Source organism: Balaenoptera borealis (assembly GCF_965194805.1).
Source record: "Balaenoptera borealis genome assembly, chromosome: 20".
Taxonomy (NCBI): Eukaryota; Metazoa; Chordata; class Mammalia; order Artiodactyla; family Balaenopteridae; genus Balaenoptera; species Balaenoptera borealis.
The window spans coordinates 48,282,872-48,295,375 of NC_138879.1; the positions used below are offsets into that span (position 1 = coordinate 48,282,872).

The 12,504-nt window shown below is 52.9% G+C and overlaps 1 protein-coding gene across 2 annotated transcripts in view; it reads right to left on the reverse strand.

Annotated features, from left to right (window-relative positions):
* RTN4RL1 (reticulon 4 receptor like 1) overlaps positions 1-12,504 on the reverse strand; it is a 73,045-nt gene that overhangs the window by 17,155 nt on the left and 43,386 nt on the right. The window contains exon 2 of one of the 2 annotated variants that reach the window (XR_014238160.1): positions 6,577-7,777. The exons of the other annotated variant lie outside the window; for it this stretch is intronic. The gene's annotated coding sequence lies outside the window, so the exon portion shown is untranslated. Of the gene's footprint in view, positions 1-6,576; positions 7,778-12,504 lie in introns of those variants that run through there. 2 annotated transcript variants of the gene reach the window in all.

Genomic DNA, 12,504 nt, shown 5'->3' on the forward strand with positions numbered 1-12,504 from the left:
CAGATCTCCAGGTGCCTCCATCTGTGAGGCTCTGCTCTAAGGCAGCCACAGGGAGCCCAGCAGACAGACTGACCCCATCCTCCAGGAGAATACGGTCTGATGGGGAAACAAGACACTCATCAGACGGCCACATCCGTATATAAGCACAGCCTGTAAGGAGGAGTACAGGGAGAGAGATCCAGGTAGCCGGGAGAACTGTGGAGGCTCCCCTAGTTGGTGGGGGTGAGAGGGCTGGGAGTTTGAAGATTGAGAAGGACTCCAGTGGGATGGCTGGGGATTCCAGACAGAGGGAACAGCATGTGCTGAGGGCCTGGGGCCAGAGGCAACACACAGTTAAGTGACAAAAGAATGGTGTGGTAACAGGTATGGTTTTTGGAGACTGCAGAGTATCCTAGTGTATGGAGAGAAGATAATTTATTTATCTGTGAAACATTTAGATTGTCTTTCATTTTTCACTGTTATAAATTATCATGGCAAAACGGATAATATCAGTTGCCTCCTGGGAGGTTCTCCTGGAAGCTTAGGGACTAGGGTGAGGGGAACTTCACCTGTATACCTGTCAGGAACTTTCGATTTATTACCATGTGAATGTACCTATAGATTCTTTTAAGAAGCAGTTAAATTAAAACTGAATAATGTTGGAATGAACATCTTTATGCATAAAGCTTTATCCAAATTTTTCACTCTTTCCCTTAATCAGAGATTCATTGTCCAAGTCCTCTTGACACATGACGATAAGTCACCTTCCAGAAAGGTTAACCCATAGAGCCTTAAGTTCTGCACCCAGAAAGTCACCACCCCTGGGGGCTTTCAGAGACTTGACACTTTCCTTTGTTTGTCTTCCCAACTAGGCTGTGAGCTACTCAAGAGACAAAAGCTGTGTGTCTCATACGAAGAGGAGACCTCTGGGGAGGGGAAGCAAAGGAGATTAACGTGTGTTGAATCCCTCCTGTGTGCCAGACGTACCATCCTGGGGGCATCCACATACACTCATCGGATGTTCTCCCCAAATTATTATGAAGGTATTCATATCCCAATTTTACAGTTGAGAAAAATAAGGCTCAACAAAGTGTAGTGATTCACCCAAGATGGTGGAGCCAGGATCCAGACTAAGATGGATCTGGCATCCAGTGATGGGGGGCAGAGCTCTCTCTCCTTTGAGGCCACTGCCCCCTCAGGAACCCTCCCCCACCGCAAAAGGCAGATACCCCACCTCCCACAAACTGTGTCCTTGCTCCCTGAACAATAACTTCATCCCTGCCCCGTCTTCATTATTATTATTTTTTTTAATTTTTATTTATTTATTTATTTATGGCTGTGTTGGGTCTTCGTTTCTGTGCGAGGGCTTTCTCTAGTTGTGGCAAGTGGGGGCCACTCTTCATCACGGTGCGCGGGCCTCTCACTATCGCGGCCTCTCTTGTTGCGGAGCACAGGCTCCAGACACGCAGGCTCAGTAATTGTGGCTCACGGGCCTAGTTGCTCCGCGGCATGTGGGATCTTCCCAGACCAGGGCTCGAACCCGTGTCCCCTGCATTGGCAGGCAGACTCTCAACCACTGCGCCACCAGGGAAGCCCCTGCCCCTGTCTTCACTATTTATTTCCGCTCCTTGAGCTTCAGACTCATGAGGCTGGGGAAATGGGCAAGGCAGATGGGGAAGGAAGGGGAAATCCTGTGTAATACCATCGTCTGTATCACAAAACTAGTCTTAAGTGCCAGCCCCGGGGATTTGCTGGAGCTGGTGCAACAGAGGTGGGGCTGAAGGTCAGATTAAATTGGACTAGTAACCCCAGGGGGATGCTTGAAAGGGGAAGCTAAAGAAAGCATTTCCAGAACGCCAGGGGGCTGAGGCAGGCAGTAGGCAGCATGCTGGCCGGCCGGCCAGGTCAAACCTACATAGTGGGGCTTAGTGGTGACAGGCCTGGGTTCACACATCCTCCCCCGGAAACCTGAAATCTTGCCTTTTCCCCCAATAATGAGTTGGTATAAAAATGGATCCTGAATAAAATTGTCTGCAGTTTTCAAATTTCAAACTGCATTAGTCAAAATATATCAAATTTCCGTGTACTGACTTACCACCTGCTCAAAATCTGATCCTTTTTCAGCTGGAATATATTGAAATATGAATCACCTCCTGAGAGGAAAAGGGGAGAAGAAGTGGAAGGAAGGCCTTCTTCAGTGGGCGAACCGGAATCCTGTGCTCCTTGGGCTCTCCGGCCTCCCCCAGCCTCCCTGCGACAATGGCTCCCTGGTGGCCCAGGCCCCTCAGCCACTTCCCCTTGATAAATACCTGGTTTCTAGCTCGATCCCCTATGCTCTGGGCAATCTATGCCTCATAGTGCAGAACATGCTCATTTCAAGTCCTCCAACCTTTAAATAAGCACCTAATATGTGCTGGGCGCTCAGACTCACAGGGAGGCCGACCTCTAATCACACCGCTAAATCCTAAGATAACTCCTTTGTCCTCATCTATTCATCCTCTTAGCAGCACTGGACAGTGTTGGCCCTCCCTCCTGGAAGCACTTCCTTCACTTCAGAGATAGGGACCAGCTGTTTTTTTCTCCTGCCTTACTGGCTGCTTTTCTTGGTCTGCTGTGCTGGGGGCTCTTCCTCGGCTTGATCTCTACATAGCCTGATTCCCCAGGCACAGCCCTGGGATCGTCTCTCTTCCATGCCCATACCAATCCCCGGGGCGGGGTCACCCAGGGCCAGGTTTTAAATACCGTCTCCACGGGGGTGAAGATCAGACAGTTGTCTCAGTCCTGAACTCCAGATCAGCCCACCCAACGGCCCACCTGACATTGCCTCGTGAGTATCTAATAAGCTGCTCAAACTCTGTGTACCCTAAAGGGGTTCCCCACACAGGCTTCCTCATCTCAGTAAAACGCCAACTCCATCCTTTTAGTTGCTCAAGTTGAAAATGTAAATGGCATTCTCCATTCTTCCCTTTCCCTCATTCTCTTTCCCTTTAATCCGTCAAGTCCCGTTGGTTCTACCTTCAAAATAAATCCTAAATCTGTTCTCATCACTCCATCCCCATGGCCCGCACCGTGTCCCAGGCCACCATCATCTCTCCTCTGGACCACAGCAGTGGCTTCCCCATCTGATCTCCCTGCTTTTATTTCGGTCCCATCACCACCCACGGCCCACACAGCCACAGGATCTTTAAAAATGGTAAGTGCTGTCTTGTTCCTTTCCTGCTTGAAAACTTCCAGTGGCTCCCCCATTGCACTAGAATAAAATGCAAACTTCTTACCAACCCGTAACATCCTCGTGACCGGCCCCCATCACCTCCCCCATCCTCTACCATTTTCCCCACACTGGCCTTTCTGTTCCTAGACCACAGCAAGCTCCTTCTTGCCTTGGCTGTTTTGTTTGGTTTTATGGGAAAATATACAGAACATAAAATGTACCATTTGAGCCATTTTATTTTTGTTGTTGGTGGTGGTGTTTTGTTTTTTGTTTTTTTTGGGCCGCACCGCGTGGCATGTGGGATCTTAGTTCCAGGGATCAAACCCATGCCCCCTACAGTGGAAGCATGGAGTCCTAACCACCAGGACCACCAGGGAATTTCCAATTTGAGCCATTTTAACGTGTACAATTCAGTGGCATTTAGTACCTTCACAATGTTGTGCAACCATCACTACTATCTAGTTCTAGAACATTTTCATCATCTCAAAGGGAAACCCCGCACCCATTAGCAGTCACACCCATCTGCCTCCCCCCGATCCAGCCCCTGGCAATCAGTAATCTGCTTTCCATCTCTGCGGAGTCACCTATCCTGGATGTTTCATACAAATGTAATGATACAATATGTTTGCCTTGGAGTTTTAGCACTGACTCTTCCTGCATGAACCGCTCTGCCCCAGGCCCTTGCAGGACCACCTCCCTCTTAGCATTCAGGCCTCAGCTCCAGCATCACCTCCTTGTCTAAAGCAGATGCCGCTGCCCACCCCAATCACTCCTGATTGCAGAAGTGCGCTACTCTATTTCCCTCTTAGCACTCAACACTCTTGTTTATTTTTTGTTTACATGTTCATTGTCTTTCCCCTTGTTTGCTTGTTCCCTGTGGTGTCCCAACCCCCAGGACAGTGCCAGGCACCTGGGAGGCGGTCAACGATTACTTGCATATTGAGTTAACAAGTGCACCATCAGCACCGTGATGGTGCCTCGAAGATGCTTATAGAGACATGGACGAGGGTGGGAACCAGCAGTGCTGCCAGGTAGTGGAGGGGTCACAGTGGGAAGGTGGCCTCCAAGGGGGAGTAGAATCTTCCCTGGCCTTTAAGGGGGAAGAGGGACGGCATCCAGGTGGAAGGAACGGCATGGTCAAAGGCCTGGAGCCATGAGACAGCATGTCCCATTTGGAGTCCTATGATGTCTCCTCTGGTTTGCAATTTGCCCCCTGTTTTTTTTGTTTGGTTGGTTGGTTGGTTGGTTGCACTGGGTCTTAGTTGCGGCACGTGGGCTCCTTAGTTGTGGCATGCGGACTCTTAGTTGCAGCATGCATGTGGGATCTAGTTCCCTGACCAGGGATCGAACCCGGGCCCCCTGCATTGGGAGCACAGAGTCTTAACCATTGCACCACCAGGGAAGTCCCTGTCCCCTAACTGTTTCACTAGCCTCCCACAGAGAGGAGACACAATATATGTCTGGGAGTTGGGTTTGATACAAGATGCAAAGTACTGAGAGTAAAGAAAGAATGGAGTCTTTTTCATTTGTTTCTTCTACCCCCACCTAGCATGTGCTGGACACCCACGCAGATGCAGAGGAAAACAGACTGGTTCCAAGTTTTCTGATTGTGAGTCATCCTCAGCCACCTTTCAGAGACATGGGAAGGTGGGAGGAGATGGTGATGTATATTACAGACACTTGTCAACTGTGTTTCAAGGATGGGGGGCTCCCAGGATGGAGGCAGAGCTAGGATGGACCTGGGCCCCCCACACGGGCCCTCCCCGGCCCTATCTTTCTGGGCTGAGCCAGTGGCCGCTCTGGGCACTGGGCTGTCTGTGGGCCCCATGTCCTTCATTTCTCCTGATCGAATCAGGCCCAGCTGACCCGGGCCCTGTGGCTCTGGCAGTCCAGCTGATCTCCCAGGAGAAGAGGCCCTTCCCCAAAGCCAGGAGGCTCAGGAGGGCAAATTCAATTGTTTGCAAGGCGGGAGCCATTAACCTGTCTGTGGACTGCGGTGCTCCCACCCTCTCTCCCCTCTGCCAGATGGGCCTGTCCAGGCTGCCTCTGCCGGATCCCAACCTCCCACCACCCCGAAGGCCCCCCTGCTGCCCCTGGGCTGTGCCCAACCTTTTCTGTCCCTTGGTGCCCCATAGCTCCCATTACCCCTGCCTCTAGGATCAGGTTTTGAGCTAAGAAGAAAAACCAGTCCATGTGGAACTCACCCCCTCCTCGGAGGCAAGCCTATATCCTGGCCCTTCCTGCTCTGCAAGCTTCTAGGTGGAATCTGCTCTTAGAAGTCTTAATGGGGAAGAGGCCCTGGAAGCAGGCTGGGGCCATTTGGGCAGAGGATTCTGAGATCTCAAATACCTAGACTGTGGTCTAGAGCTGTGTTGTTCGGTACAGTAGCCACTACCCACGTGTGGCCACCGAACCCTTGAAAAGTGCCTATTTCAAAGACTTAGTATGAAAAAGAATGCTTGCTAAACTGATTACATGTTGAAATGGTAATATTTTTAATATATTGCGTTTAATAAAAACATTTAAAAATGAATTTCGCCTTTTGCTTTTTACTTTTTTAATGTGGCTGCAAGAAAATTTAAATTACACGTGGCCCACGTTTCTCCTGGACAGAACCAGTCTTGAGTGATGGGCACGGGCTCCGTGTGGGCACATCTCCTGGATCCCATGGACTCTTGCCTTTTGGGGAGGGGGGCTACAGGAAGGGGGCCAGAGCAGGGCCCTCCAGAAGGTGCTGCTTCTTGAAGGAAACTAGTCCCGACACCCACTCAAAGGGCTCCCCTAAATTAGCAGCTGGAAGCCCAGTGACTCCCCCACAGAAGGATGCGCCCTGGAGACGGCTCCCCGGGAAGGGCCGTGGCCTAGAGCAGAAAGCAGGGGAAGGGTCTGCTGTCATCCACTCCTTTTTCCAGCACAGGCTGGGCATCTGTCCAGTACCACGTGGACGCAGCTGCAGGCAGGACAGACCCAGTGGCTGCGTTAGGGTAACCCACGCTCTCATGGGGCAGCGGGCTCACCATAGTCCCGGGGTGGGGTAGGGGCATGGCAAGGGTGTGCCCAGGAATCTGAGAGCCCCAGGAGACAGCTGAGCAAAGAGAACTCCCTGGAAAGATGGCGTAGCAGATCCCAACCTGCAATACTGTGGACCTGAGAAGGTGAAGAGGAGATGGGGAAAGAGAGAGAAGAAGGAGAAATAAAGATGGAAGAAAGGAGTAAGGAGAGAGAGCAAAGAAAGCAAGGTGCCTATGGAGGGCATGGGCTCTGGTGCCAAAAACCGATGAGGTTCCACCAGAAGAAGCGTCTGGGCAGTGGGTGAAAGAAGGCCTGGAGTGGGGCCGAAGAAGCCCATTGGAGGTTCCCACCTGGGAATGGGGAGGGGATGGGGTGGTAGGAGGAGGCCGAGGGTAAGGTAATGCGGAGCCATGGGTGGCGCCACGTGGGGACAAGCTGGAGCCTGATGGAGAAGGGGGCGCCTTAGTGGGACTGCTGGGCAGGAGGGGCTGGGGCCACCACAGTCTCACTGTTGTCTCTTTGCCAATGCCCCTCAGGAGCCCTCAGCAGGGATACCCAGCGCGTTTACGTGGAGCAGGAGGGTGGGCTGGGAGCACCCGGAGTGGGTCTGCCTGCCCCTCAACGGTGCAGAGGAGTTAGCTCAGGGCAGGGTTGGCCTGCGCCTCTCTCAGTTGGCTCTCCTGGTGAAGACCCAGGGCCCCTCTCCGCCCAACCCCGGGCCCCGGTGGGCCTTCCTGCCCTCAGCTCCGCCAGCCACTCACGCAGCCCACTCTCCAGAAAGTCTGGCTCCTTCGCCCCAGGATTTTCCGCCCTCACCTGGACTTGGTTTATCAAATGGCCACATGCCACCGTGGAGGGCTGTGGCTTCAGTCTTCCCCCAACCCCAGAGAGGGAAGACTTGCTCGCTTTCCTGCTTCAAAGCTCAGAGCGCCCTTTCAGGCTCTCCACGAAAGCTCCGGCTTCCTGCTCAGGATCGGGCCGGCTCGTTTATGCAGCCGGGATGAGGAACAAATCAGGAGCACCTCCAGAGCTAATGAATGATCCGAGCCTTTGGCTCAGGTCAGCGGGCCCCCGCCAGCCTCCTTGGTCCTCTGTGATGGCTCATTATTCCAGTATTCCCAGGAGAGAGACGGAATTTTCCCCAACATCGCCTAATTACATTCCGGCTCTATGTGATACAGTGACACGTGTGCAAACGCACACCATTCCCAATAAGACGCAGATGAGAGCATTCCTGCAGAGGGCGCGGACGGGATGTTTTAATCTTGAGGTGCGCGCTGAGAGCCGTTACCTGGGGAGGCTCCGGGATGAGACACCCCTCTCCTGTCGAGAGCAAGCCCCACCCTGGGTGACTGAGAGAACCAGCCACAGAGGTGCGGACAGAAGAGACTTCAAAGGGAAGACAGCTGTGGGGAGGGGAAATGTGCTTCCTGAAGGCTTGCTGCAGAGGATGGGAGATGGCTATGACCCGGAGTCTCGGGAACATTCCAACTTCTCAACGCAGGGCTCTCCTGGACTTGTGTCCCTCCTGTGCCACGTGGGGCTTCCCAGCGTGCTCCCAGCCTGCGAGAATCCCTGGGACAGGGGAGGGCAGGCTGTCTTCTGGGGCCCTGTCTGTGTGGCCCCGAGTCTTGGGGATGACCCAGACACATTAACAGATCCAAAGGACACTGAGATGGGTGTGGAGGCTCCTGGAGGACAGAGAAGCCTCCTTCGTGCCCTCCCCTCCCTCCAGCACCTATTCCATCACCCAGGGATGCACGCTGGACCCGCAGGTCCCTGGCTCACAATCTTAGCTGATCCCAGAACTGCAGCTGCGCCAGCATCATCCCATGCGGCCTTCACAGCTTCCTCTCTCATTCTCCTCAGTGGCCATTCCAAACCATCCGCTGTCTCCCCAGATCGCTACCCTTGGCCTCTGGGCCTGACCCCTCACCTTCTCAGCACCCTCCCACATCAGGCCTCCTGCCTTCTCGCCTCTCCTCACCCCAAGGTTTCAATTCAAATGCCTACACGGGCGGCCAAACAGGAAACACAGGAGGGTGAGATGAACAGGTAGGATGTACAGGTGGCCACCTTGGAAGCCAGGCCCATCTGGAGAGGCCCAGGCTCCAGCCACGGGTGCCCTGCGGGAAGGGGGGGGGCCTTTGGGTTATCAGGTCATTCAATTTTCCCAGAGACTGGGAATCAGGATTTTCACATGCGATTGTTTGGCAGCAAATTCAACCAAAAATAAAACACCGTGTGGGCCGGTGCAACCCCACATGCAGCCTGATTCTGCCCGAGGCCGTGGTTTCTGACAGCTGCCTCCCTGCCTGGGGTGCCCCCTCGCCCGCATCTCCACTTCCCCACCCCCACGCCCCCACTATCGACTGCTCCCTCTCCGCCTAGAGACTCGCTCAAGTCTCTCCCATTGAACAACAAAACCTGCTAAACCCAAATCGCCCTGCAGCGACCGCCTCTTCTCCCATCAGAGGCAAGTCAGAGGTGAACCGCTTGAAAACTCTCTCTCCGAGCAGTCGGCCCACTTCCTCTCCCTTCCGGCCCCTGCACCTGGGATTCCACCCGCTTCTCATGCACAAACTCCCTGCTTTGGCCCAAACCCAACCATTTCCAGTCTCTTTCTTCACTCAGTTGCCCCTGGGGGCAAAGCTCCCCTTGAAATCTCCTCCCTACCGCCCCGCAATTTCCTTGACACAGCTCTCTCCGGGGTCTACTGCAACTCAGGTCTACTCTGGACATTCCTTCTCAGCCCCTGTCACGGGCACCTCTTCCTCTTCCCATACTACCCGCAGTCCTTGGGGGGCCACCATGACCCATGCAAATTCATCCCCCTCTTAGCTCGCTCCTAGCTCCAAAACCGAATCACCAAGAGCTCCATGCATGTGCCCTGGGGTCGCCCAGACTCTTCCAAATCGTCAGCATTCCCCGAACAAACATCGCCCCCTCCAAACCTCCTCCCCTCTCCCTGGGGCACCTTCTCAGTGACCCCCGACTCCTCCGTCTGCAAAAAACCCACACTCTGCCTTTTCCTCTTCCCCTGAGTCCCGTTCACCAAGTCCCTCAGCTTCCACCTTCGAAACTCCCTCCCGAGGGTGCAGCTGCCCGTCGCTAATCTCCTGCCTTCATCCTTTCTCTCCTCTAGCTTCTCCATCTGACTCTATCACTCCAAATGGCTGTGGCCCTTCTCTGTCCAGTGCCCTGGGTCCTAAGCCGACATTCACTTCCTGTCACCAGCCCAACCTTGTGTGTCTGCCGCAGTCTCTCCCATTTCCAGGCCTTGGGTCACGCTGTCCCCTCCACCTGGAATGCCCCTCCTTCCCTCGTCTGCCTGCCAATTCTTACCTGTCCTTCAGACTCGGCACAAGCTAAGTGGGATTCTCCCCACTTTGGGCTCACCTAGAATGCTCTGTTCATTCCGCACGGCTTCACCACTGTCAGTGTGCATGTAGGAATCTGTTGTCATATGAGAGACTGAAGATACAGATAGGCAGTGCCAAACCACAGAGAAAAACAGAACTCTGACCCTCAATCTGCCGTAACCACCCCAGGAAACCATCCCATTACCTACAGTAACCAGCCCAAGAAGCCAGCCTGCTAGCGACAAGTCAGACTTGTAGGAAATCAGACCGCATCTCTAGCGAATGGTCCAGGAAGCCAAACAGTAACCCCTGTGACAATCAGTCACAAATGGCCAGAACTTGATTAGCTTCCCCAGTTCTTGTCCCCACTTACAACTTAGGGCCAAGCAGAGAAAACCAAATATGCTCCCTAACCAATCACAGAGGATGCCCTACTTGTAATTAGCCCGCCCCCAGCTTCCCCATGCCAATTAGGGCACAGCTGAAGCCTTCCCTGTTTCCACTCTAAAACTTTCCCACTCCTCGGCCTGCCTTTGACTCTCTGCCAAAATGTAAGTGATGGAGGAGCAACCTCCGAATAAGCCGCCTTTACATGTCCTCATTCAGTTGGTCCATTTATTTCCACGTGTGTAATAAACTATTCCAGATGTGAGCACTGAAAACAAAACGATCTCTTTCATGACCTCGTGGCTCTGTGGGCTGAATGGGCTCCGTGGGACGGTTCTTCTGTTGTTCTCACTCAGGGTTTCTCATGTGCTTGCAGACAGATGGTAGAGGAGCACTGGGTCATCTGGGCCCAGAACTGAGATTCTGGGACACCTGAGCCCCTCTCTTCCTCTCCATATGGTCTTGGGGCTTCTCCTCTCAATGTGGTCACTGCCTGTGATGTCTCTAGCAGGGGATCCAGACATCTTACACTGTGGCTCAGATCTCCCAAAACCTTCCTCAGGCTTGGGAAAGTGAGGCTGACGGCCTTCTTCAAGAGCTTGGGACAGGAACTGGCACACTTCCACTGCATCTGACTGGTTAAATCAAGCTGCCCACCAGCCTGATTCCATGTGGGAAGGGACACTCCAGACCATGAGAGCAACAGGCACGGGTGCCATCTTAGGAGACTGGCTTCCACACATCCTCCTTCTCACATTGTTCTTGGTCTCTGGGCCTTGGCATCTAGCAGGAGCTTGACTGAGTCAGGGCTCAGCAAGTCTTGATGATCAGGTATGAACGGATGGAGGGATGGTGTGCCCAACAGATGAACAGAAAGCCTCCACACCGGCAGCCCTGCACCCAGGCCCACACTGCCATGTGTCGTTCACATAAACACTGCTCTCTGCTGCTTGACATGCTGCTATTTTTAAACCTCTCAAGCAGTGAGTGGTGCTTAACATTTTTTGAATCAGGGTCCCCTTAGGGAATCTCATGAAAGCTGTAGGAGACCCTCTCCCTAGAGAAGTGCGCCTCTGTAAAATCACTCACAATTCTGCAGCATAGTAATGACAGCTGCCCTTTACTGAGATCTTTACCGAGTGCCGGTGACTGTGAGCAGTGCAATGTGTCCGTTATCTGGATTTATTACCCCAAACATACTGCAAGCTAAATACTACCATTTAACTCCATTTTATAGATGAGAAAGCCAAGGCTCAAAAAGGTTAAGGAGGAACTAGAAAGTGGCACTGGGACTCAGTGCAGGAAGATCTGAAGACAAAGCCCAGACCCTCCCAACCCCTGCACCATACGGTTTCAGGAGGTTCTGGGGTGCCCTGAAGTCTTTCTGTGAATCCCGGGTTAAGAATTCCTTCTCTAAGGGCTCCCGAAGTCCTACTTCCTGATCTCAGTACCCTACCTGGCTTTGAAGACTCTGAATAAGCCAGACCCACCCTATGCTCCCTGCCCTACCCCCCTCCACTCCTGGATTTCTGGCTAATCCCAGGCCAGCTGCCTCAGCCTGGCTAACCTGACTCTGACCTGGCCTCCCTGAAAGGCCCTCTCCGTGCTCTGTTCTCACCCAAAGGTCAAGGCTCCTTCTCCCCAGAGCTTTCCCTGACAGTCTGCCTTGGACTAGTGCCTGCTTATCCCTCTCCCACTTGGGGCTCTCATCACTTCCTGAGTAAGTGCTAGTTTCCCAACTTAGCTGTGATCCCCTTGAGAGCAGAGACCCATCCTCTGTGTCTTTCTCACCTTCCTAGACAGACACTTGAATAAACACTAACAGTTCACAGATTCCTTCCCAGGCCCATTTCTTCTGCTATGCTTTTGGGTCCTGGATCCTCAAACCCAAAGACTGAACCAGACTCCAGAGTGGCCCAGGCCAGAGAGGGGCTGCCTAGACCTGACGTGCTTCCTTTACGCAGAGAAGCAGCTGCTGAAATACAGTTTTAGAACCCAGTCCAGGGTCCCACCCCCACCTGGCATCTCCAGCAGGAATATCTGGTATCATCTGTTTCTTTCTTTTGCATTCTCAGGGGACACCATGTTGCATGAAATCTGTGGCTGCTTTGTTTCCCGATAACAATAAATAAAGACTACAAAGAATGTGCATGTATTGGTCGGATGGAGAGCTTCTACGGGAGCAAACAGGACAAAAGAAATATCAGTTTCTTGAGTTCCATGAGATTCTGCTCTTCTAGTGCCCTCCACGCAAACCAGGCCACAGGTCAGCAGGCCCCGGCTTATGGATGGAAAGCTGAGAGCAGGGTGTTAGACTGCCATAGGCCCAAGGACAGAGATGACTGACCAGTCCCCCCCAACACCATTTCTGTCCCTGAGGGCTAAGGTTACTGTCTTCCAGGCCCTGGGTCAAGCACTTTGCGCTCACTACAACCACACAAGCAAACTGTTGAATAATAAAATTCATTTTACAGGTGAGGGAACCAAAGCTCTAAGAGGTAAATGACTTGTCCAGGACCACTGTGTCCATCAGGTGTCATTAGGTTATTTTGA